Source organism: Leptidea sinapis, chromosome 15, assembly GCF_905404315.1.
Source record: "Leptidea sinapis chromosome 15, ilLepSina1.1, whole genome shotgun sequence".
NCBI lineage: Eukaryota > Metazoa > Arthropoda > Insecta > Lepidoptera > Pieridae > Leptidea > Leptidea sinapis.
In genome coordinates, this window is record NC_066279.1 from 5,407,720 (window position 1) to 5,433,572 (window position 25,853).

At 33.8% G+C, this 25,853-nt stretch overlaps 1 protein-coding gene across 2 annotated transcripts in view; it reads left to right on the plus strand.

Annotated features, from left to right (window-relative positions):
• Positions 1–1,029: 1,029 nt before the first annotated feature.
• The window catches only part of LOC126968237 (uncharacterized), a 54,491-nt gene continuing 29,667 nt past the window's right edge, over positions 1,030–25,853 (plus strand). The window contains exon 1 of one of the 2 annotated variants that reach the window (XM_050813116.1): positions 1,030–1,179. The gene's annotated coding sequence lies outside the window, so the exon portion shown is untranslated. Of the gene's footprint in view, positions 1,244–25,853 lie in introns of both variants that reach the window. The other variant, XM_050813117.1, reaches the window with a different exon arrangement.

Consider the following 25,853-nt stretch of genomic DNA (forward strand, 5'->3'; position numbering starts at 1 on the left):
ATTACTAAGCTTAGAATATTACTCAGTTTACAATATTATTTAGATTAGAATAATACTTAGTTTTTATATATTGTACGAATCTTACATTGTTTGCAATAAAGGCTTATTCATTCATTCATTCAAAGTCTAAGTACGCTCTATAGATCTCACTCTAGTAAGCGCTCCGTCCATCATCGTTATCCCATAAACATATTATAAGTTTGATTAAAGTAACCTAAATGTCTTCCGAGGTACAAAATATAAATTAAATTATCGGTGATTGTGCATTATAATATAACCGCATGTATACTTGTTTCAGGTTTAATAAGAACATAAAACCTCGTTCAAAGTTGGCACCGATCATTATCGTTAAACAATTGTAAATTAACACCAATACATATTGAAAACATAGCGATCTTCTTAAACTTGACATTCGATGAATTCTGATGCCCCTTCCATAGAGCCTTGATAGGAAGATTAAGACAGAATTTATAAATTTATTAATATTTTATTACCACGAAAACAATTATAATATATTTTAAGACATGGCTTTGCTCAAAGCAGTAGTTTTTATGAACTTTGATAAAGCGGGAAAATTAATACTATATTATAACAGTGGGAGGCTCCTTTGCACAGGACGCCGGCTAGATTAATGGTGCCACAACGGCGCCTATTTCCGTCGTGAAGCAGTTATGTGTAAATATTACTGTATTTCGGTTTGCAAAGCGCCGTAGCTAATGAAATTACTGGGCAAATGAAACTTAACATCTTACGTCTCAAGGTGACGAGTGCGTATCAATTACCATCAGTTGCAAGTCCTGCTCGTCTCGTCCCATATTTTCATAAAAAAAAGCGTTAGATAACAATTTTATTGACACTGGGAGATGATTTGTGGTTCAGCGCTCAAATTAAAAGACGAGTCGGGTTCGTGCGGAAATAATAGCAACAATATCGGCACAAATAATCGAATCGTAGCAGGAATACTTGACAGCCTTATTAATACGTTTGGAAAAGTTGATTTTGGTTATCACGATTCACAACGCTATTGCACTACCTCTAGTAACGAGTGTACGATGTACGCTGCGAGCAGTTGATACTGACGCGCCACTGAAGACACATCAGTTGACGGTCGCTGGCGCTTGTGACTCAAATAATTACGAGTGTATAAAGTTTGTGATAACTCAACGTTGAGAGCGAAGGGTGCGTGGTGTTTTTATTAGTATGCTTTTTAATGAAACGCTTTTATGTTAGCGGCCAGGTAACGGTAAGACTTAACAATAATTTGATGAGATAATTCGCAATTTAAATAATTCGATGTAATAATCCTCTCAAATTTCAATATGATGCAATAGATTAGACTGTACAATTTCCTTTCTCTATCTTCATAACAATAATAAGCTAATAAATGCAAAATTGCTGTCCATGACGAATTTTTAAGTACAGAATATCTACGTTACTTCCGAATGTATTTTTATTAAATCTATAGTATTTTTCTTACGTTATACTTTTTTAATTTTATATTTCTAGATTTATACACTACTTTACATTATATAGCGATAGGCCGCGACTTTTTCCGGGTGAATTTGCTTGAATTGTATTTGAGCAGGTTTTTTATTTTGATAACAGTAGCCCAAGTTGCCATTGATAACAAAAGATATCTGCTTATGTGAAGTTTGGTGATAATCACTCAAGCCGTTTTAGAGATTAAACGGAATAAATACACAGACACAATTTATTACGAACAAATTTTTCAGTTTTATTTATGTGTGTATAAAATAAAATGATAGATACAAAAGGTTGCATAAATGTAATTAAATAAAGATTACCGCTATCTGATAAATACGAGAATTGAGTAAGACATATTCATATGCATTAGAAACAGGGTTATTTTAGTCAATTAAAATTATTACGTGAGCTTCGCGAATATAATTCGAGACTCCTAGCGTTTTATGAGAAATGTCTGCAATTCCTTGTTACAAAATTCATGAGAAATGTTAGCTTACTTAGATTTAAGTAACTACATTATGATGATGTTGATGCCATAAAATATGTAATTACTAACTGTGCCCCGTCGTTTCACCCGCATATAATATTTTTTGTCTAAAATACTAATTCCGGTTTATGTATTTATATAATATGTCCTAACTAGACACCATTTTATGAACAAATTGTTGTTTTATGTGTTCACCTACATTTTTGGTATTAAATAAACAAAATTAATTCTGTATCAAAAGTTATGGATCATGTATCATTCAGACAGTTGGCTCAGTGGTAAGAGCTTTGTGGCTTATTCCGACATCCACGGGTTCGAATTCCGCATGGTCCACATATCTTGGTAGAAATAATTTTGTGAAATTTTTAATTTTATTGCACTATATAATATTTACGTTTCTCTAACCATTTAGACACCGCACAAAAAGTTGAAGTGTTTTGAGAAGTTTTATCTTCAGACTTACTTGACAATATTTCAGTTTAGTAAAGAGGTTTTGCCTAGTGCTATATAGCCTTTCCTATTAATATAATCTTACTATTATATAACAGAGTATCATTATATATTGTATGTAAAAAATTAAGAACCTTTACGAAATTTTTAATCTTACAAGTCAGAAAGCAATATCTTTAATCCGATTTAAATCAGGATTTAACAGTTTTAACATTGGCGCTCCGAGATTAAAAACGAATTGTTTGGGACAAGAATTTAAGAGGTGTTTTATGTTAAAACACAATTTATTTGTTTATGTTTATTATCAGTGGGAGTGGGAGGCTCCTTTGCACAGGAAGCCGGCTAGATTGTGGGTACCACTACAGCGCCTATTTCTGCCGTGAAGCAGTAATGTGTAAACATTACTGTGTTTCGGTCTGAAAGGCGCTGTGGCTAGTGAAATTACTGGGCAAATAAGACTTAACATCCGCCAGTGTCACCCAGAATATCTGGGTTTTTCAAGAATCCTGAGCGGCACTACATTGAAATGGGTAGGGCGTAGGCAAATGCAAATCAAAGAATGATTTCAATATTAATGATGTGGGTATAATAAATGATGAATCAGATCAAGATAATGTAATCCAAAATTTAGATTCATTAGCCCAGTTCTAAGGAAGTAAATAAGAAAGTATTCATTAATATATTTACAATATAACTAAATATAATAAAACAGACAATTTAACATTGGAATAAGTCTATATAATGAAAAAATAACAGGGAGTTTTACAAATTCTCTTATCTCGAAGTCTTACTTATTACTTACTTACATTACAAATTGCTTACTTAAAGCGGAATTTTGCTTTGCTCTTTTTCCGAATAAGAAAAATACAGGAATCGTCAACCTTTTGTGATTAAATTTAATGTGATGAAAACATATTTAGGCGTATTGGACTTGGCATATGGTGTTGATAACAATTTATTCCTATAGCTATAAGAAAGATGTGTAGGACGCATTTACATAACATTAATACAAATATAACATTGATTTATTAAAAAAGGGGAGCAAATTTGCTATTCCTAAGAGGGTGTCATTTATAGGCACGAGATGAAGTTGAGGGTCTCAACACTCGATGTTTTCAGGACGATACGACATGGATACCTTCAAAAACTAAATATTTGCTGAGGGATTGAACCAATAACTCGTCGCTCAATTTTTTTTATGATAATAAAGGACGAGATGAGCAGGACGTTCAACTAATGGTAATTGGTACGTCCTGCCCTTACATTACAATGCAGTACCGCTAAGGAGTCTTGAAAATCCCAAAAATTCTGAGCGGCACTAATATTGCGCTCGTCACCTTGAAACATAAGATGTTAAGTCTCATTTGCCCAGTAATTTCACTAGCTACGGAACCCTTCTGACCGAAACACAGTAATGTTTACACATTCTGCTTCACGGCAGAAATAGGCACCGTTGTGGTACTCTTAATCTAGCCTCTTGTCAATAGTTATTAGATCGTCAATTACCCGTAGTAATACTTTGAAAATTCGTCTTTTGTCAGTAAATTGAATGCGAAAGGTTAATAATGCACGTAATATTTCGGCGGCAACTTTGATATTTACATAATAGCGTCACTAGTGATTCCTGCACTAGCTACTACAATAGCAAAACGCTTAGACTGTTCATTATGTGAGCAAATGGCAGCATTTGCTTCTTCGTCTTGACGAGTGTCTACAATACGCCATTTATACGTCATGGCTCGTGATTTTTTGATGGTTTTGAAAGTAATAGCACTTTTTTTTTTAATATTACGCGTTTTGCTTGAATCACTTTTTGTCTTCTGATTTCGTTTAAAAGGTTTTAGTTACAGGGAAGTTACTTTGAACAGTATGTCGACTTTAAGATATATATTGATATTTAGAGCGCATACTAAAGATTTGGACGAAGGCAAATTAAATAAGTTACCTGCTTATGAAGACGGGTTAACATACTTTAAAATTATTACACTGGCCGATCGCCTTTGGATAATTGACAAATTGTAAAATAAACAAGTTGTGTTTGGTTATAATTAGATCTGCATTTTAACATGACAATTTCAAATATTTGTAAGCTCAATTATTGTATTTATGATGTTGGTGCAACTTGATAATAAATAAAAAAATATGCTGACCACAGCGACAGTATTGGGAAAGCAAAGGAAACAGTAGTGGTGTTTCGATTGAAAGGGTGCCGTAGGTAGTGAAATTACTGGGCTAATGAGTTTTAACCTTCTATCTATGATGACGAGGGCAATTTCAGGACTACTCAATTGTGTTGGATTTTCAAGAATCCTGAGCAGATACGAAATAGTGCATTCTCAATTAGGCATAGCGTATTACATGCCGTCAGTCGCCTTGCACTTTTATCAATTACAAAAACAGAATTTTCTCATCGAAGGTCTATGAAAATGAAAATAGGAATTTTACATGATGTTCAACTTTTATCTTACGTAGTTCACGATCTTAATAATATCTAGAACCAATTTATTATAATTTTAATTCACAAATGTGTCTGTAATGCGATTTCAGTACAGAATGTGTATTTTTCTTAAAGTGAATTGATTTATCTTCATAATGTGTCTAAGCGTGTATTGTGAATTCCTTTTGTTCTCATTTTTGAAACTCAAATACAAAAAGACTTAATATCTACAGAGTTTATTTTTTTAAGAATGAGAACTTAACTGATGGTTAGTTTAAACTCAAAACTTTATGCTTTCTTGCAAAAAGACACCGGAAACTCAAACAAAATACCGTCAAAAATTAGTATTTTATTTTTTATTTGCCAAGCAGTACATATGAAACAGACACGCTTATCTGTAAAAAATACTAGAAATACCAACAATTCAACTATATAGATGGTCTGGAAAAGAGATAACGAAAAGCACCAAAGACCGGTTATTGAAATAACAAAACAGGAAATAGATTAAAATATCAATCTTGGATTGCTGTTAAATATAGAAATCGGCCGTATGACAACATTCAGAATTTATTAACATCATTGAAATTAAGCTCTTGCAGTTAATAATAATTTAACGTAACAAATTTATTTAACGATATTGGAAGCTGTTATAAAGGGATTAATTAAATAAACATGACGGATAATAATACATTATTAATTAATAATACGGTATTATTATAGCAAGGTTATTAATAATACCGTGAGTCACGAAATGTATTCTCAAATCAGTGATGCATTACAAATTTGTTTGATATTTTGTTCCACAGGCATACCTCAGCTATTAATTGAACAATTATTATTTTATACAGATTTTCAATTTATCAAAGCACATATTGAATTTTTCATGCTAGCAACTAGCTGCCCGTAACTTCGCTCACATAAATTAATATTGCAAATCCTTAGAATCGCTTACTTATCATGAATTTTATGGTTTGAGTCGGTCCCTTTATCTTATAAAACAAGAGTACCCTCTGTTCTAACAATATTTATAATTTAACTTGTTTCTATAACAATGACATGGCTATTAAGTAGAAAACCCCAAAACGGTTACAGCATGTACACACACACATACGCACATATACACATTACATCTATGACTCCCATGAAATTGGTGCAAAATGAAAGGCAGAATCTCTTAGTCTCAGCTTCCTCAACGGTTCTTCTCCAAGTGACTCCCTCATCCTTAAGGACCGCTTCCCAAGCCTTCTTAAGTGTTTGCATCCTGGATCTAGCTCTGGGTCTTTTCTGTTCGATATATCCATTTTGATAGCTTTAAGAATAATCAGCCGACAGATAAAAATTTACTCACAGACACTCAAACCCTTTTTAAGTTTGGATATGCTGTTATTGGGACGGTTTTCAACGGTTGCAACACAACTGAACGAAAACTCTGCCTAACAGATGAAGACAACTCAATTTTAGAGTGTGATTATGAGTCTAGTTACTTATTGTAATATTACGTATATTGTACGAACTAACCTCAAAGATAAATACGAGTGTAATTGAAGATATTAACACGAGGCTGGCAGATATTGATACAAAACTCTCTGTTGTTGAATCTCTAAGTCAAGAACTCGACCGGGTTAAGTCACAGATTCTCAACGTCGAGAATAGATTAAAAAGTTATGATACTGAACTTGCGAAGAAAGATGCTGCTATCTCTAATCTTCAAAAAAATATTGCTGCATTTGATTTAGAAAACAAACGTGAGCAGCAAAAATCCCGCTTCTTAAATATTGAGTTAGTTGGCATACCGGAGAAATCGAAAGAAAATTTGGTTGAATTACTTCTTCTCTTAGCTACGGCTATTGGTTCCGACCTTAGAAGAGACGACATTGAATTTATAACAAGAGTTCACTCAATTCGTCAGAAACAAGGACACCCAAGGAAAATTGTGGCTAAACTTAAGGATAAGAGAGGTAAAGATGAACTCCTAGCTAACTTCAAAAAGCATAATAAACAAAAAGGGATAACCTCACGTGATCTTGGCTTTGATGACAATTCCATGAAAATCTTCATCAACGAACACCTCACAGTTGCTAATAAGATGCTCCTTAATAAGTGCAAACTAAGAGCTAAGGAACGTAATATCAAATTTGTTTGGGTGAAGAACTGCGTAATTTATTTACGTCGCAATGAAAAATGTCCACCCAAGGCGATCAGGTCAGAAGAGGAATTGAACGATTTTTTAGACACTTCGCAGGTTTAATGCTCAGTTACCATTTTTTATTATTAGAGTTCATTGTACCAGAAATACGTATATTCATCACACACACACATATTCATCACACACACTTTTACCACTCAAAAAAAATCAAACTAATTATATTCATTCACACTTACACATTATTATTAATCTTAAGAAACAAAACCTTAAATTGTTTAAAACCTCTGACACTCAGTACTCACATCACTGCCGTACAATTTTTAGTAAATGATTTTATATCTACCCTCTTATCTGTTATTGTTTTTAGCCATGTTATGCATTTAATAAGTTATCAATTGCTTTTTATTGCAACAAATTTTTATATTAGTAATTATGTAATTGTATTTACATTATATTGCGTAACCGTGTTCTTTTTGACATTTCCTTATATTTTAAATATTTTTACTTCATAATAATTAGGTTTCTTTATGATGGATTTAAATAATCTCAAAATTTATTATCAAAATACTCGCGGGTTACGCACGAAATTACACTCACTTTATAATAATATAGAAACAAGCAATTATGATATAATAATTTTAACAGAAAGTTGGCTATGTGATGGAATTTTAAACACGGAAATATGTGACAGTCGTTATGATGTATTCAGATTTGACAGGAAACACAAGAGAAGGGGCGGGGGCGTTTTGATATGTATTAAGAAATTACTTGCTGCGTTTATTTCACAGGACTCAAACTGCGAGCAAGTAGAATGTATATGGCTAACTATTCCGAAGGGTATATATTTAAGCAATCGCTCGCTACGTAGTGACAAGGATTTACATATTATAGCGGCATACATCCCCCCTAACTCGGATGCGAATAATTTATTACGTAACTTTAATAAGACCCTAATATCATTTTACGATAAACATTCGAATGATAATTTTCTCATAATAGGAGATTTTAATTTTTCTTTCATTTCATGGTATGGTAATGATAATAGTTACAGCATTACAAAATACTGTAACTCAGAATTATTAGAATCGGCATTGAGTTTACTAAATACTTACAATCTGATGGGATTAAAACAATATAATTTCAACAAAAATAGCTGTGGTAACATTCTTGATCTTGTCTTATCAAATATTTACTTACAGTGTAACATATGTAGCGATTCACTTGTAAATATTGACCACTTTCATAGTCCCCTGGTTATCGTCGTAAAAGACCTTTTTATGAAAGCCCTACAACCACATTTTTGCGTGATAAAGAAATTTTTTAAGGGTGACTATGAGACGATAAATTTAAAATTAAAAAATACAAACTGGTCCGACATCCTAAATGGCTCCGTTGAAGAGGCCGTGGATAATTTTTACAGAATTATTCATTCGCTCATAGAATCTCATATACCTGTTATAAAAATCTCCTCACGTCATCAATACCCGAAATGGTATACTCCAGCTCTAATTAATTCAATAAAAGAGAAGTACAAAGTTCACACTAGGTGGAAAAAGTTTAAAAATCCAGGAGACTATGCCATGTTCTCCTTGCTGAGAGCCCGAGTAAAGAGGTTGCAAATCGAATCATATACAAAATTTATGAATCGTTGTCAGAGTAATATCAAAACTTCTCCTAAAGAATTCTGGAAATTTATTAAAAATAAACGCACTGATTCTGGTATTCCTCACAACATGTACTACGGAAGTAGTTTACTTACGAATGGACATGATATCTGCAATGCATTTAATGAATACTTTCAAAGTGTATTCCAACCTAGTGACCTAAATGATGAGACCCTGAACGAGGAATCAAATATTTCCGAAAATCTTCACACAATTGAGATCGATGAAAGAATACTTAGGAGGTTGTTTAGTAAATTGGATATCCGAAAGGGCGCCGGTACTGACGGTATACCAGCTATTTTTATAAAGAAATGTGAATCGGGCCTATTACCTCCGCTACTAACACTCTTTAAGCGCTCCATTAATGAAGGGACCTTCCCTAGATGTTGGAAGGAAGCCCGAATAGTACCAATACATAAAAAGGAATCAAAAACAAATATTAGTAACTATAGAGGTATCTCCATTTTGAATATATTTGGTAAAATGTTAGAAAAAATTGTATATGATCATATTTATAGAAATTGCCTACAATGCATCCCTATCAACCAACACGGTTTTATTAAATCTCGTAGTGTCCTTACTAACTTGCTTGAGTTCACTCATACCGTTAAGTGCGACATGAATGATAGATCACAAATAGATGTAATATACACAGATTTTGAAAAGGCTTTTGATAGAGTCAACCACAGTATACTATTAAAGAAGCTTTACGCAGTTGGAATCAGAGGGAACCTTCTTAGATGGACAGAATCGTATATAAGAAATCGCTGTCAGGCCGTCGTCCTCGGTGGTTTTAGATCAGACTTTGTTGAGGTGACTTCTGGTGTACCTCAGGGATCGCACCTGGGTCCTTTGTTATACAATATATATTTATATGACATCAGTAATTGTTTTGCTAGTTCAAACTTCTTGCTGTATGCTGACGACAAAAAGATTTATAAAAAGATTTCACAAATAGACGATTGCTTTATGTTACAAGATGACTTAAATAGACTGTCACAATATTATAAAATAAATAAAATAACAGTTAATATTGCTAAATGTCAAATTATTACATTTTCACGAAAGCATAATAACATAAAATTTGATTATACTTTAAATAACGAAATTATTCCAAAAATTACTCAAATAAGGGATTTAGGTGTGATCCATGATAGCAAACTAACCCATAATAACCACATCGAAATAATAACACAGAAGGCTTATAAAAATCTAGGGTTTATTCTTCGCACTTGCGAACCTTTCAATGACATCTTGTGCCTAAAAGTGCTATATTATGCTTACGTGCGAAGCATCCTTGAATTCGCAAGTCCTATCTGGAGGCCTACATATCAATGTTATATTGACCGCCTTGAAAAAATACAAAAGATATTTATAAAAAAATTGAATTTTAAATCTCAATTCATTCCTATAGACTACAAAGAAGCCTGTAATTATCATAAAATCGATACCTTGGAAGATAGAAGAGATGTAATTGATATGTTACTCCTTTATGATATATTACATAATAAATTTGACTGTCCAGATATCTTAAATAAAATATCATTCCAGGTACCAACATTACGTACTAGGCATACTAATTTATTTAACATTCCCTTTGCCTCTACTAAGTATCTTAAATATTCACCTCTATTTCGAATTCCTGACATATATAATAAGAAATTTTCTTCCGTCGACATTTTCAACTTATCACGTCTGAGGTTCAAAAAACTGATATTAAACTGTTTAAATTGCAGGAGTTAATCATCAGTATATTCAGGATAAATTATTAGTCTCACATCGTAATTTAAACATTATATTCGAACACTCACATTCACTCACACCACTCACATTCACTCACACCAATCACATTCACTCACACCAATCACATTCACTCACACTACTCACATTCACTCACACTACTCACACCACACAACCTACTCACCGTTTCAGTTACTCAATATGGATACGATTTCTTCTTTTCTTTCTATGTAATTTTTTCTTGTAAGTTTTTCTAGTATTTTTCGTTTTTGTCTTAAACTACTTTGTCACATACTTATTGTACTGTTAATAGTATTCCTTTTAATTGGCGTATCTATTCTGTATAATTTTTAATATACTCTTTTCATTTTGTTAGCTGTAAGGAATCATAAATAAATAAAAAAAAAAAATAAAAATATTATAGGATTAATTGTTATAACGACAAATATTTGAATACTAGTTTAACCATGAATCACAGCATTCGCTGTAAACGTAAAATCTAAACATAACAATTATATTACAATAAACGACATTGTATTATATTGAAACAGAAGACACCCGTTTTGGAGTGATGTCGACAAAAACTTTGAGTGACCTTGGCTTTTTATCGTGCGTTGGCGGTACGTCGGTGTCTAAGTATATAAACGTAATCACTATGGTATCAATGCCCGCTCTGCTGTGACCTCGTCATCCACAAAAAGTTAATAAGTTTTTAATTATGTTTTTGCTGATTAAGGCTTGATATATCGACGGAAATTATTGGGTAAGCTTTCAAATACAAATTCAAATGATCAATGTAAGTAACATGTGATTGAAACTTGCTGACTCACACTTTACGTTTGTAAAAATATTTTTGATTTATATATTTAAATTTGTATTGTATTACGCAGAGGATTATAAAAAAATCAGTATCGAGCTTAAACATTCTTACGTTTGGCTGCATCGTTCAATTGTCAAGATTTAGAAACTGTTTTGCAAAAACTTGAATCTCTTGGGACACGGACAGATAGTTTTTTTTTTATGACAATAAGGGACGAGACGAGAAGGATCTTCAGCTGATGGTATTTGATACGCTCAGGATTCTTGAAAAACCTAAAAATTCTGTACGCTACAATTGCGCTTTTCACCTTGAGACATAAGATGTGAAGTGTCATTTGCCTAGTAATTTCATTAGCTACGGCGCCCTTCACACCGAAACACATTAATGCTTATACATTACTGCTTTAAGGTGCCGTTGTGGTACCCATAATCTACCGGCAGCCTGAACAAAGATGCCTCCCACTGGTAAATCAAATCAAAATCACTTTATTTAAATTTAAAAAAATATTTTTTCTTATTGAATCTACCACTACTTCGTAAAGGGTTGAGCTAATGAGAAGAAGTAGCAAGAAACTCATTGCCACTCTTTTAAATGAAGATTTTCATTTTCATCGTTTTACAAATGATTTCAATTACAATATAATATGTTAAGTGATGCAACAAACATACTCAAACGTAGTCAACGCTTTAAAATAGTCAATGCCCTTAGTCGCCTCTTACGACACCCTTGGGCCTGGGACTTCCCAATTCTTTTACGCCCCTGGAAGCGCATGGCAAAAGGACAAGATGGCATAAAAGTGAAATATAAATTTTATTGTGATGAAATACCAAACTATACAATTTAAAATATGATAATATTATTACAAACGTGTCACTGTAACTCGACGCCAAGTTTCTATCTGCATTACAAATATCCTTCAAAACGAGTCATGGTCCAGATGCTTCACCACGATATTGATATTGTGTATCTCGTTTCAATGTCAGATCCAATGATATAGCGAACGGGTTTCATGTAATTATGTATCCTTCACAGATTGTGCACATAAATGACCAACTTAAAGCCCTAAATACTACGTTATAAATAGTAAAAGTAATAAATAATATGAAATGTCTTTACGTAAGTCTCTTTGAACATTAGTTCTTAATAATTTATTGGTAAATGTGTAGATTAAAACAAAAAAAATGCTTTCTGTGACTAACTTCAGTACGGTTAGGAAATTATGTCCTGTTATAAATTGCTTGTGCATTTCGCTCGTTTTTTTAATATCAATTAAACTCTTGCTCGTGTCATAAATTTTGTGTTGTAAAATGATAGATACACCGACAATATAAGTTATATATCAAACTGTGCAGTTTTTCTTGCGTTAATAGTATATAGAATAATTTTTAACTAATAAATGGTTACAGTATCCGCTAGATTTCAACCTAACAAACACATTGTTAGGCTGAAACTTGTTATTATTATTACATCCCCATTAAAAACTTCACGATTTTCATTAAAATACACAATTTTCAGTGAAAAGAAGTAATACAGTCTCCTCAAAAAGTATTCTCAAAAGTACATGTTGATAAAGTAAATATTCAAATATACCTTATCAGTCATGAATTCAAATAACGGCTATAGTAAAAATTGTTAAGGACATCATAACAAATCTGCAATATATCAGTATGAAAAATTTTATCTCTCGAGATATCTACCCGACTTAGGTAGACCTAGCAGCTAGCTAGGTATAATAATAATATTGACACACTCTTACACAAATTATCTTTTTTTTTTATGGAATCGGAGGACAAACGAGCGTACGGGTCACCTGTTGTTAAGTGATCACCGCCGCCCACAATCTCTTGCAACACCAGAGGAATCACAGGAGCGTTGCCGGCCTTGAAGGAAGGTGTACGCGCTTTTTTTGAAGGTACCCATGTTGTATCGTCCCGGAAACACCGCACAAGGAAGTTCATTCCACAGCTGTGTAGTACGTGGAAGAAAGCTCCTTGTAAACCGCACTGTGGAGGACCGCCACACATCCAGATGGTGAGGATGATATCCTAACTTGTGGAGTGTCGTGCGAAGGTGGAATTCGGCGGCAGGAATTAGGTTAAACAGCTCTTCGGAACACTCCCCGTTGCCTTGCCCCAAACTAGGCATAGCCTGTACTCGGGGTACAAGACGACGATATATTTAATACAATATACTTACTTACACATACATAAATATATATAAACATCCATGATTTCTAAACAAACATTCATATTTATCATATAAATGTTTGTACCTACCGGGATTCGAACCTGGGAACTCTAGCTTAGTAGGCAGGGTCACTAACCACTGGGCTATAGGGTCCGTCTTTAAGTCAGGTATTTAAATGTATTGATAAAAATATATCTGTACTGATAACCAACGACCAATTTCTACATTATCTATATCTCCTACAAGCTTATAGCATACCCTATTTTAAAGGCCGGCAACGCATCTCTTGTCCCCTGCGGATGTCCATTTCCGGTGGCCTCACTACTTCCCATCACTATGCTCCTTGCTCCGTTTGCTCCCTCTTAAAATATTATCTATTTCTGTGTCATACTGTATAACTGGTGGGCCACGATTTACAAGTAGAGTGTGTGTGACCTGTCTTGTGCCGTGTGCGGTATTTCCGGGACGATACGACATGTGTAACTTTATAGAAATTGCGTTTCAAGAGAATGTGGGTGGCGGTGATCACTTAACACCAGTTCTCCATTTAAAAAAGTAAATATTCCATTAAAAGTAGAGTATTCGATACCTTGTTCTCGTCTAATTATGCAATAAAATTAGGAACTAAATTTGCAGAGGACAATGATAGTAAGTTTTGCCTTGAGCCATCTGTCCAGAACAAATACCATCGAAGCAACAAATGGAGCTAAGTTTCACAATAATAACTATTACAAATACTATCTTGACTCCTGTCGACCGCAGTCCCCATGAATATGTGGGCGTGCAAAGGTCACGAAAGTTCGGGTAATATTAATATATTATAAAATATACTTATATAGGTACTTAATTTTTGGAAAAAAAAATCCCCATAAATAAATGAAATGTGGCTACTGCATGATCCTTTCGCTAGTCACCGACAGGTCCGTATCCCCCTCTCGGTACCTACTTCCGCGCTCCTCGATTGCCATGTATTACGGGCGTTTGCACGGCGTCGCTTAATTAATAACTTTATCTTAAGTTTAAGTTTACTAAATAGTCAATTAATATTTATTTTTAATGTTTTCTTTTTCATAAACCATTTCCGATTGAAATTTCTTCGAATAAGAATAACGATATTATTAATAATTCGACGCTAACAATATGTTAGCGTCTCAAAACAGTCACGGCGTTTGGGCTGTGACTAGGGAGATTATAATTTCATTCTATTTCCTGTGCTTGGCATATCCATTATAATCAATCTATGGAACGTTTCGGTAGCCTTTTCGAACCATTAATTACATAAATGTGCCAGATATTTATAGCAATGTTTGACACCTTTAATTTTAAATTTGTCAGTGGATTTTCGGCATCGTTTTCCTTTTAAATATTCATTAAAAACTCAACTAAAGAACAAATTATAATATAAATTTTACCCTTGAATGATGAACTTAATTTTAATTTATGTCAATTTATAAATGAAATCTTAGCGTATGTGAACGTATGTGACAGCGTTAGCCAGAAACCCAATAGCTTTCAATTTACTCTTGTTACAAATAAATGACATCTACATTCTTACGTAAATACAATGATGTTAACGTATAACAAATATGAATTTTCAATCATCACTGATAATTAACAAAGAGGTTGTAAATACTACGTAAAAAGAGGCGGGATTGCCAAAGTAAAAATTGAAATTTAGTTTAGTATGAAACGTGCAGTCATTCGACATAAGTTTGAGTCTTTGATTAAGGATTAGTTTCCGCTGCGCTTATATATACCGCACTACCTAAAGACAATAGCTTATTTATTACGGCAACTACTAGATGCTTGTGTGCGTGGCATCTTGACACTCAATGGCATCTTTCAAATTTTGTAACATACGCTTCGTGTTATTTTACATTGAAATTACTAAAATACAAAATACTTACTGATGATATGAGATCCCAGAGTCGTTCTTATTTCTTGTTGTATTATTTTTGCAGTTTTACTGCGCAACCTGGCATTTTAGTTTCAATTTTTAGCAAAGTTTAACAGTACATGTGGCACGTCAATGTCACACATTGTTTGAGACTGGCTTGACCATTCCTTAATATAAGTTTGAAATAGCAGTAATTACAGTATGGCGATGGGCGTCGAAGTTTAATCCGGCTAAGTTTGAAAGCCAACAGTTGCTTAAAAGTTAGTGGTTTACCGCTATCGCCGTTTTTTTACAAGATTATAGCCGTCATCTGTCAAGTTAATCTATCTATAGGCTGGATAATTAATACTTCTAGATAGAATCTCTGGCTATTTGGCTAAATATCGCTGTTTGGATAAATCATTGTTGATAAATAGTTGATAATTGACTTATTTTGTGTTAATACTCGACAAAGTTAATTAAATATACCAATTTGAAATTTATATATTATTGTGAAACAACCTGAGAAGGTATAGCTCTGTTTCTATAATTAGTTTATATCTCAAGCTCTGTATCTACAAGGAACCGACAGTGCACCGTTAATGGTTGATATCGAAAAGCATTTCACTGTAGAGAAAGTAAATTTTGAATAACCATTAAACAAAATACAAACAAGGAAGTAGAGAGGCTTTTAGGGCTTAAAATGTCCGTGTCTTGTGAATCGTTTAATGTAGAATTATGTTATAGGAAATACTCTTTGAGTTGAGTGTTGCATGAACTAAATTTATTTTAACAACAACTTGAGAGAGATTTTGAATTTTGTAGTAAGAATTACTAAATATATTTTATCTTAAAATTGCAAGTACATTAACTAATTGATTTATGGGTCAACAGATAAATTTTTAATGAATAATGAAGTAGGTACATTAACAAATTGAATATAAAAAATATTATACTTACATTTTGAATGCTATAAGGTAAATATTCTATCTAAGCTTTATAGCTTAAATTGCGTTAAAATATACATTCTTCTTTTAAACCAACTTCAAAAAGGTTCTCAATTCGATCGGTTTTTTTTTTATTTACATGATTCATCTTTAGTTTGATGCGGAAAAAATATGACATAGTTTGGCCGAGTATTTTTTATTTTATAAACATTTTATTTTTGTTTATTTGGATGATATAATTATAGTTTATGTACGGCTTGTTAGAAGTTTTCACTTAAATAATCAATTTATTATAATAAAATATTAACTCGTGTCCCGATAAGTGGGTCTTAGGCTGACAAACGTTCTTCATTTCAGTGTCTCACAAGAACGTGAAATAGAGTTTTGAACTGCACTATTCTTTGATAAGTAAATTGGACGATTGGCGAACAGGCTTAGTTCTGCAGCATACGCCTTTAAAAAGATCAGACAATTAACTGACATTGATACGGCGCGACTTGTATTCTTTAGTTATTTCCATAGTATTATGTCCTATGGTATATTGTTATGGGGCAACGCTGTCGATATTAATACAATATTTGTGCTGCAGAAGAGGGATATTCGCGCTATTTATAACCTAGGTCCTAAAGAATCATTGAGAGCAAAATTCAAAGAAATTAACATCTTGACTGTTGCTTCTCAATATATTGTTGATAATGTAATGTATGTTCATAGGCACATAAGTGAATTTGCTAGAAACAGTCATAACCATAATGTTAACACCAGGAGCAGACATAAACTTATAATGCCTACTACTCGGCTTATTCGAGTTAGTAAGTGTTTTGTGGGGCAATGTATTGCTTTTACAACAGATCCCAGAAAATGTTCAAAACAAAATAATTATGTTATTTAAAAGAATTGTTAAAAAACGTTTGTGTGGTAAAGGTTACTATAACATACATGACTTTCTTAATGATATCACAGATTGGGAATGGAGCGACCGCCCTCAGGCTATTAAATAATAAGTTTAATTGTACAATATTACTTTGTAAACATATTTTTTCGATGAAAAAAAAGCCCGCTGAGTTTGTAGCGCCCGTTCTTCTCAGGTCTGAGGCATTCGTTTTGGAATGGGTGGTAGTTTTCGACTTTCTATAAGTGATGTCACATCCTATTTTGAATAAAAATATGTGAATGTGAACAGGAAAGAAAATACATTTAATTCTAAAAAAACTCTAGTTCGTTGGAAACAAAATTACAAGTAGAATTAATAATTGTAATGATACAATAATAGGAAATAGATTAATACGTCGCTTCGAGACAATCGTGCTCTACGTGCCAATATAATCTTTTCAGTATCTACAAGGTATTAACTAAAGCTAATAACTAAAAGTAACGACTAAAGCTAACATTATAGTCTGGGCATTTTGAATTATTAGGCATGTTTAACATCAGATAATTTATTCGTTTGCTTGTTTATTATTTCTTACTTTGTTCATGTGAATTTATCTGTATGTATGCAGTAGTAATGTGTAAACATTACTGTGTTTCGTTCTGAAGGGCGCCGTAGCTAGTGAAATTACTGGGAAAATGGGACTTAACGTCATATGTCTCAAGGTGACGGGCGCAATTGTAGTGTGACTCAGAATATTTTGGGCTTTTCACGAATACGGAGCGGCACTACATTGTAATGGGCAGGGCGTATCTATTACCATCAGTTGAACGTCCTACTCGTCTTATCCCGTATTGGAAAAAAAAACAATTCTAAAATTGTAATATAATTAGTATTTTCTTTAATTAACGCGAGTGTTACTCATTTAAATAAAACATTTCGTTAGCCCGACGTCTCAAGTCTAAAATAAAAATAAAAAATTTAACTTTTACGCAAAAATCTAAATATTTATAAAATTTAAGTAAAGGAATTTGGCAAATAATATATTCACCTATTTAACAAAAAAAATGTCTTCTTGTAAATAATGTAAAGTCTAGTCTGCTCACTGAAATAAATTTAAAGGACTGCAGTATATTGACTGTACGAAGGTAGCATAATCATTAGTCTTTTAATTGAAACGATGTATGAAGCATGTAATACACTAACCTGTAGAAGTACCACTGCGCTCAACGCTCGCACAATTGCGCTCGTCACCTTGAGACATAAGATGTTAAGTCTATTTGCCCAGTAATTTCACTAGCTACGGCACCGAGACACGGTAATTTTTACACAATACTGCTTCATGGCAGGTGCCGTTGTGGTACCCATAATCTAGCCGGCTTCCTGTGCAAAGGAGCCTTCACTGGTTGGGTTATCGCGTCAACCAATTAGACACATGTTACGCCTCTACACGAGGCATCCTCAGGAAATCTCCTGACTCATAACGTATAGATAACAATGGATTTCCACAGCATTACTCGTAATTCAATAAAATTTCGTAATTGACGTTATAAGATTCCGTGACGTTTCCTTATCTTTAATGAAGTGTGAAGAATACTTTATGGAATAACAGGACAAGCGAGCGTACGGGTCACCTGGTGTTAAGTGATCACCGCCGCCCACATTCTCTTGCAACACCAGAGGACTCACAAGAGCGTTGCCGGCCTTTAAAGAAGGTGTATGCGCTTTTTTTGAAGGTACCCATGTCGTATCGTCCCGGAAACACCGCACAAGGAAGGTCATTCCACAGCGTTGTAGTACGTGGAAGAAAGCTCCTTGAAAACCGCACTGTGGAGGACCGCCACACATCCAGATGGTGGGGATGACATCCTAACTTGTGGCGTGTCGTGCGAAGGTGGAATTCGGCGGCAGGAATCAGGTTAAATAGCTCTTCGGAACACTCCCCGTGAAAAATGCGGTAGAAGCAATTAATTAATAGCAAGTAAAAACAAAATTTCTTTGAGACATTAAAGGTCAAGTGTGATATTATTAGGTCAAGTAAAATATGCCAGATTATTTAGAGCAGTATAACGGATTGTAAAAGAAACATTTTTAGTTTGTATGGCTACCATTTTGTCATTTGCTTTTGGTAGCCATAACGTGACTATTATAATACGTATCCTGTAAAAAAATTCGGCCGTCTAACTATTACGGTTTAAGAGATTATCTCTGCTGACATACATACAGACGGACAAATTTCTTTGGTTGGATACGGCTATCTATATTTAAAATTTGTAAATTCCTTGGAAAGACTATTTGAATGAAATACAATAAGCCTATATAAGAACAAAGATTCACTAGAATATCCTATTTGTAAAAAATCATACTGTCTTAGAACACTTCTTTTGGACGGAATTTCACATCTAATGTGGAATATTCTAAAAATACCAAAACAGTTTTTGAGATTATCATTGCATTTTAATTACAACCTTTAATATGATTATACATCCGTCTGAATACATGTTAAAATAAATCTAAGTTACGTGTGATTTTATTACAAAATATCTTGTTAATCTATTGTTTTTGCGTAAGTCATCTTACATCGTTTATTTCCTACAAGCCTCGATTTTGGGCCAAAACCATTTACGAAATAAGTCAATGCATTATACAAAGGCAATCTGACATGTATTGCATTCTAATAAGTATTTGTAATGCGTTCTTACACACACATTGAAATATAGAAGAATATATTGCACGGTACCATTATGTTTGTTAAACGAAAGTTGTTGTTTTGTTTTTTGTATTATTTCAAACAAAAATGTAGTTATACTAAAAATTTACTTCACATAATGTGAATTTGTTTCAAAATGAGATAACTTAAGTAATTTAGACGTGTAGATAGAGCCTCTCGCTATTCGACAACTGATAGAAACATGCCAGGAATATTAGTTAAGTGCGCGTGACAAGCTACGTCTTACACTCGCGATTTGTATGACACTTTGAGCTCGTGTTCGTGAAATGCTCAAAATAGAGGTAAGTTATAAGCTCAATTTTTTTCGACGTTTTTACAGTTGTCTAACGGCCGTTCTCAATATTCAGTCTCTAACTTACTTGGGATAAAAATCGTAACTATCGTTGACTTTTCTGTCCCAATAAACTTATCTACGGCATCTCATCTAATCCGTGCACGCCGTCTGTCAATGGGACGACATATAGCTTACCAGCAATATAAAGTTTGTATGGAAATTGCATTTCACGCGTCCCAATATAAGGCGATAAGAATGTCTTATCGGGTATATTGGGACAGCTTCAGATTATTGACAGCTAATTACTGACAGTAGAAGGTAGTAATTTATCTCTATCAGTAGACAGTATATTGGAACGGCCGATAGTCTATCTAGACGTATAATTAATGATCTTAGCTAGATAATATGCACATAATACTGAAACCGGATCTTTAAATTATTTTTTCACGGTGAAAATTAATTTTTTAACGTGACTTTATTTTAATTTCTCATCTCAAGCTAGATAGACATATTACATAATTATTTTGGCATTAAAATACTTTAATACAGTAGTTAGTTATAGTTAAATATAATAATAATTATAATAATATTGTCACACTTTTAGACAAATTATCTTGCCCCAAACTAGGCCTAGCCTGTACTATACGTACAAGAGATCGATATTTTTAATACAATATACTGACATAAAGATACATAAATACGTAAAAACATCCATGACTCGGATACAAACATCCATATTCATCATATAAATGATTGCATCTACTGGGATTCGAACCCGGACCTCTAGCTTTGTAGTCAGGGTCACTAACCATTCGGCTGTATGGGTCGTCAAATGTATACGTAAATATTATATTCTAGACACTAAAGAAGCATTATTTGAAAAACAAATCCTAATAATTTACAAACAAAAACCACACAATTCACCATAATATAAACGCGCACACTGACCACAATTCCTCAATACCGAAACGCTGAAATTGCGGTTTAGTTCTGCTATATTCACTTTAAGATAAGCCATTTTGCACACTACCTTATGTTACGATAACAATATTATTACATTACAAAATATGTATAATAATTGAACTTAATCGAATGCGTTTGACCTGTTATAGCCTATAGAATGGACTCTATAAAATATAAACTGGCTATTAGATAAAACAAGCATAATATCGGTGCTGCTTCAAAACCTTGTAAGTCGAGGAAGCAGCATTAATATCGTGTTGTGTTATTAAAAGTTAAATGATGAGTCTGTTAGTGTGTTATTATTCTGTACGTGTTCTTCGATCGTGTTCAGTTCAGTTTATTAGCAATCATGTTAGAGTTACGCTTCACGTACGTTTGACCTCACTTGCCGAATCGTTGCAACGAAACGAATAATTAAAACCCATAACAGTGCCTACGTCATGCTCGTGAACGGGCGCTACTTTTTTTTATGACAGTCAGGGACGAGACGAGCAGGACGTTCAGCTGATGGTAGTTGATATGCCCTGCCCATTACAATGCAGTGCCGTTCAGTATACTTGAAAAAATCCTAAAGTTCTGAAGGCACTATAATTGCGCTCTTCAGTTTGAGACATAAGATGTTATGTCTCATTTGCCCAGTAATTTCACTAGCTACGACGTCCTTCGGAATGAAATACAGAAATGCTTGCACATGTTGTGGCACCCATAATGAATAATCTAGCCGGCATCCTGTGCAAAGTAGCCTCCCATTGGTACTTGTGGTGGCAGGATGATCCTGTATTCAGAAACTCTGTTTCATGTTTTTAAAATTAAAGTTATTATATCTTTTATAATTCGCTAATATCTTTATTAATTTACGGCATGTGTGGATTGATGCATCTACTGTACTCCACTAACTCTTGTTTTTACGTTTTATTTTATATTTACTTTTTTTTTGACTTACTCGTGTAACGCGTTGAGTATTGTTGTTGCATCACTTAACATTTATTTACTAATAAAATTTGAAAAACAAAATTTTATGAACTATGCGGGATTCGAATCCACGATCTCTGGCGTTCCGTGCCGGTACTCTAACCAACTGAGTTAGCCGTTCGAGTGACGCATCGTCATAAAATCTTGTATGCCTTTTTCAACTCTCAGGTTGTGGCTTTATATGTGTATTAATCCTAGACGTGAGAGTTATCACTTTAAAAACATAACAAATTGTTAACATTTATTGTAAATGTTTATTTAAAAAAACTGGCAATGAGTTTCTTGCCATTTCTTCTCATTAAAGCTGGTGTTGCAAGAGATTGTGGGCGGCGGTGATCACTTAACAACAGGCGACCCGTACGCTCGTTTGGCCTCACATCCAAAAAAAAAACCCTTCCTGAAGTGGTGACAAATATAAAATAAAAGAAAACTTTTGACATTCGTAAGTGTCATTTCCTTGAAAACTTTTAACTTAAAAACTTTTTTTTTGTATGGAATAGGAGGACAGACGAGCGTACGGGTCACCTGGTGTTAAGTGATCACCGGTGGCCACATTCTCTTGCAACACCAGAGGAATCACAAGAGCGTTGCCGGCCTATAAGGAAGGTTTTTTGAAGGTACCCATGTCGTATCGTCCCGGAAACACCGCACAAGGAAGCTCATTCCACAGCGTTGTAGTACGTGGAAGAAAGCTCCTTGTAAACCGCACTGTGGAGGACCGTCACACATTCAGATGGTGGGGATGATATCCTAACTTGTGGCGTGTCGTGCGAAGGTGGAATTCGGCGGCAGAAATCAGGTTAAACAGCTCTTCAGAACACTCCCCGTGATAAATGCGGTAGAAGACACACAATGAAGCGACGTCTCTACGCGAAAGTGAACTACATGAATATTGTGATTTAGATTTGATTTGATTTATACATATAAATATTGCACCAGTAAGCCCGTACTTTATGAGGTTTGTTAATTGAATGTGGATGAACAGGTTTATAGTTAATCTTTTTATGGTAATCATCAACGGTTATATAAGTTTAAATTGAAATGTTGAACTTTTATTGAGTAAAGTTCAGTCATCTTGACCTACATATTTTTTTAAGTTATTGGACATTTTGCAATGAGTATTGTAGATCAAATTTAAACATTGATTTATATTTGAGGTATTTGACAATACACGTTTCAAATTAATACATTTTATAAATATAAAGTATTAGGGAGAAAATACCCACACAATACGATGCTTGTATTAATTTAAAAAATACTATATAATAATTAAAAAAATTATGAAATTAGTAAAATATGTAAAACGAACTAAAATGCATAATAATACAAGTTGACACGGTAAACGTTGTAGTACATATTAAATAATTAAAATTTTAATAAATTGAAATTGAAAATAGTGTAAAAAAAACTATATTTTTTTGTAAATAAAACGTGGGATGTAGAAGAAATATTTCTTTAATAATATCTTAAAAAGAACTCCACGCTTTTTTTTACACGCTTATTTACAATTTTATATAAAGCGCGTGCTTTTAAGTTTTTTTTTACTATTATTTATTTTTCATTTTTTAGTAAAATTTTCTATAAAAGCGTATTTTTAAAACTATTAAGTACTTTAACATCAATTCCTGCCTTATCGACTATAGATAAGAATTATATAAATTGACAAAAATCTTAGTTTTCAAATTGAATATTGGACGATATGTACCAAAAATGTCAAACAAATCGGTTCAGCTGTTTCGGAGGTGTTTTATAAGAAACACCGGGACACGAGAATTGTATATATTAGATCTTAGAAAACATATATGAACAAAGTATATGAAAAACAATAAAAGGTGTAAATAAAAGCTATGTTCTTTTTTCAAACTAGTATTGTGTATATAATGTTACGAGCATTATCATTACTTTTCAAAACAAAGAGTATTCTCCGCTGTAACACATCTCGGTTTGTTGAATAAATTACTTTTATTGTGATATTATGGATTATCATTAAAACGTCGATGCCTTTCATTGAAATTCCCAATAAATTTAAATGTCCACGGATAAATTAAAAAAAAAAACAATAGCCTTTCCCGCGAAAAAGATGTCAATGAATAAAAGGCATAAAAGATATTTATTTTCTCAAAATTGATTCCTTTAGATGTCATTTCTAATATACTAGATACTACTACCGCTTCGGAAACAAATGGCGCTCTGAGACAGAAGAAGTGGCACAAGAAACACTCCCAGGAATATTTTTTGCGCTCTTTTTAATATATATACAATATTGTACTGTCATTGTTATTGCTGTAAAATAATCATAATCTATAGTCCCAGGGTGTCCGATCACTTAGGTACACAGCTGCTGTGGAGTAGTACGATTTACGACAGAGCTATTTTTTAATAAAACGTTTAAATTTATTTATAGATAATACCTGAACAGTGCCTGGGACTTTATTATAAAAGTGTATACATTTACCCTTAAAGCTATTATATATCTTATGAAGCCTACTAGAATTAGTTACAAGCAATCCCTTATTTCAAGTGTTATAAAAATGAATGTCACTATTAAGAGCAAAATGACCTCATAAATGTACCGACAGTGAACAGTCATAATATTTATTTCTTTAGGATTTTCTTTGAGAGACTGTCTTCTGAATATTAACATTTCAGGTTAATATAATTAAAAACCATGAATAATAAGCGGACAGACAGGCAAATACATTAATAGTTCTAGATAATATTTTCATTGAGACGTACGGACCCTCAAACATACGTATATAGGTATATACATATATATTATGTGTGATGCATACAAATATCTATTTATATTGTCTTCTATCGAGTCCTCTCTTGAGAAGCTCGCGGAATGGGGAAAATTGAACCTTGTCCAATTTAACCCCCAGAAGACTCAAGTTTGCGCGTTTACCACTAAAAAAACACCATTTTTCGTATCACCGCTCTCCGACAACACTTCCCTCAAAGCCACGCCTAGGATCGGAATACTGGGTCTCGAAATCTCATGCGATTGCCAATTTCGTGGTCATCTGGAAGGTAAAGCCAAATTGGCTTCAAAGAAACTGGGCGTCATTAATAGAGCACGGCAATACTTCAAGCCGGCCCACGTACTAGCGCTCTACAAAGCGCAGGTCCGGCCACACATGGAGTATTGCTGTCATCTCTGGTCTGGCGCACCCCAGTATCAGCTCGATCCATTTGACCGCGTGCAACGCAGAGCAGCTCGAATTGTCGGGGACCCAGTGCTCTGTGAACGGCTGGATCACTTGGCGTTGCGTAGAGACGTCGCTTCATTGTGTGTCTTCTACCGCATTTATCACGGGGAGTGTTCCGAAGAGCGGTTTAACCTGATTCCTGCCGCCGAATTCCACCTTCGCACGACACGCCACAAGTTAGGATATCATCCTCACCATCTGGATGTGTGGCGGTCCTCCACAGTGCGGTTTTCAAGGAGCTTTCTTCCACGTACTACAAAGCTGTTGAATGAGCTGCCTTGTGCGGTTTTTCCGGGACCTGGTGTACCTTCAAAAAAAGCGCGTACACCTTCCTTAAAGGCCGGCAACGCTCCTGTGATTCCTCTGGTGTTGCAAGAGATTGTGGGCGGCGGTGATCACTTAACAACAGTACGCTCGTTTGTACTCCTATTCCATAAAAATAAAAATATGTATGATAAAAATTTGTTATGGTCTAGAAATTTCATAGTACAAGCTAAATTATTGACTTACGGCCGATTTCAATAACGTATCTCTAGTTACTAATACATTGCTGTCACCGTTTAATGACAAGATCTTATCTATCCATAGTTATGT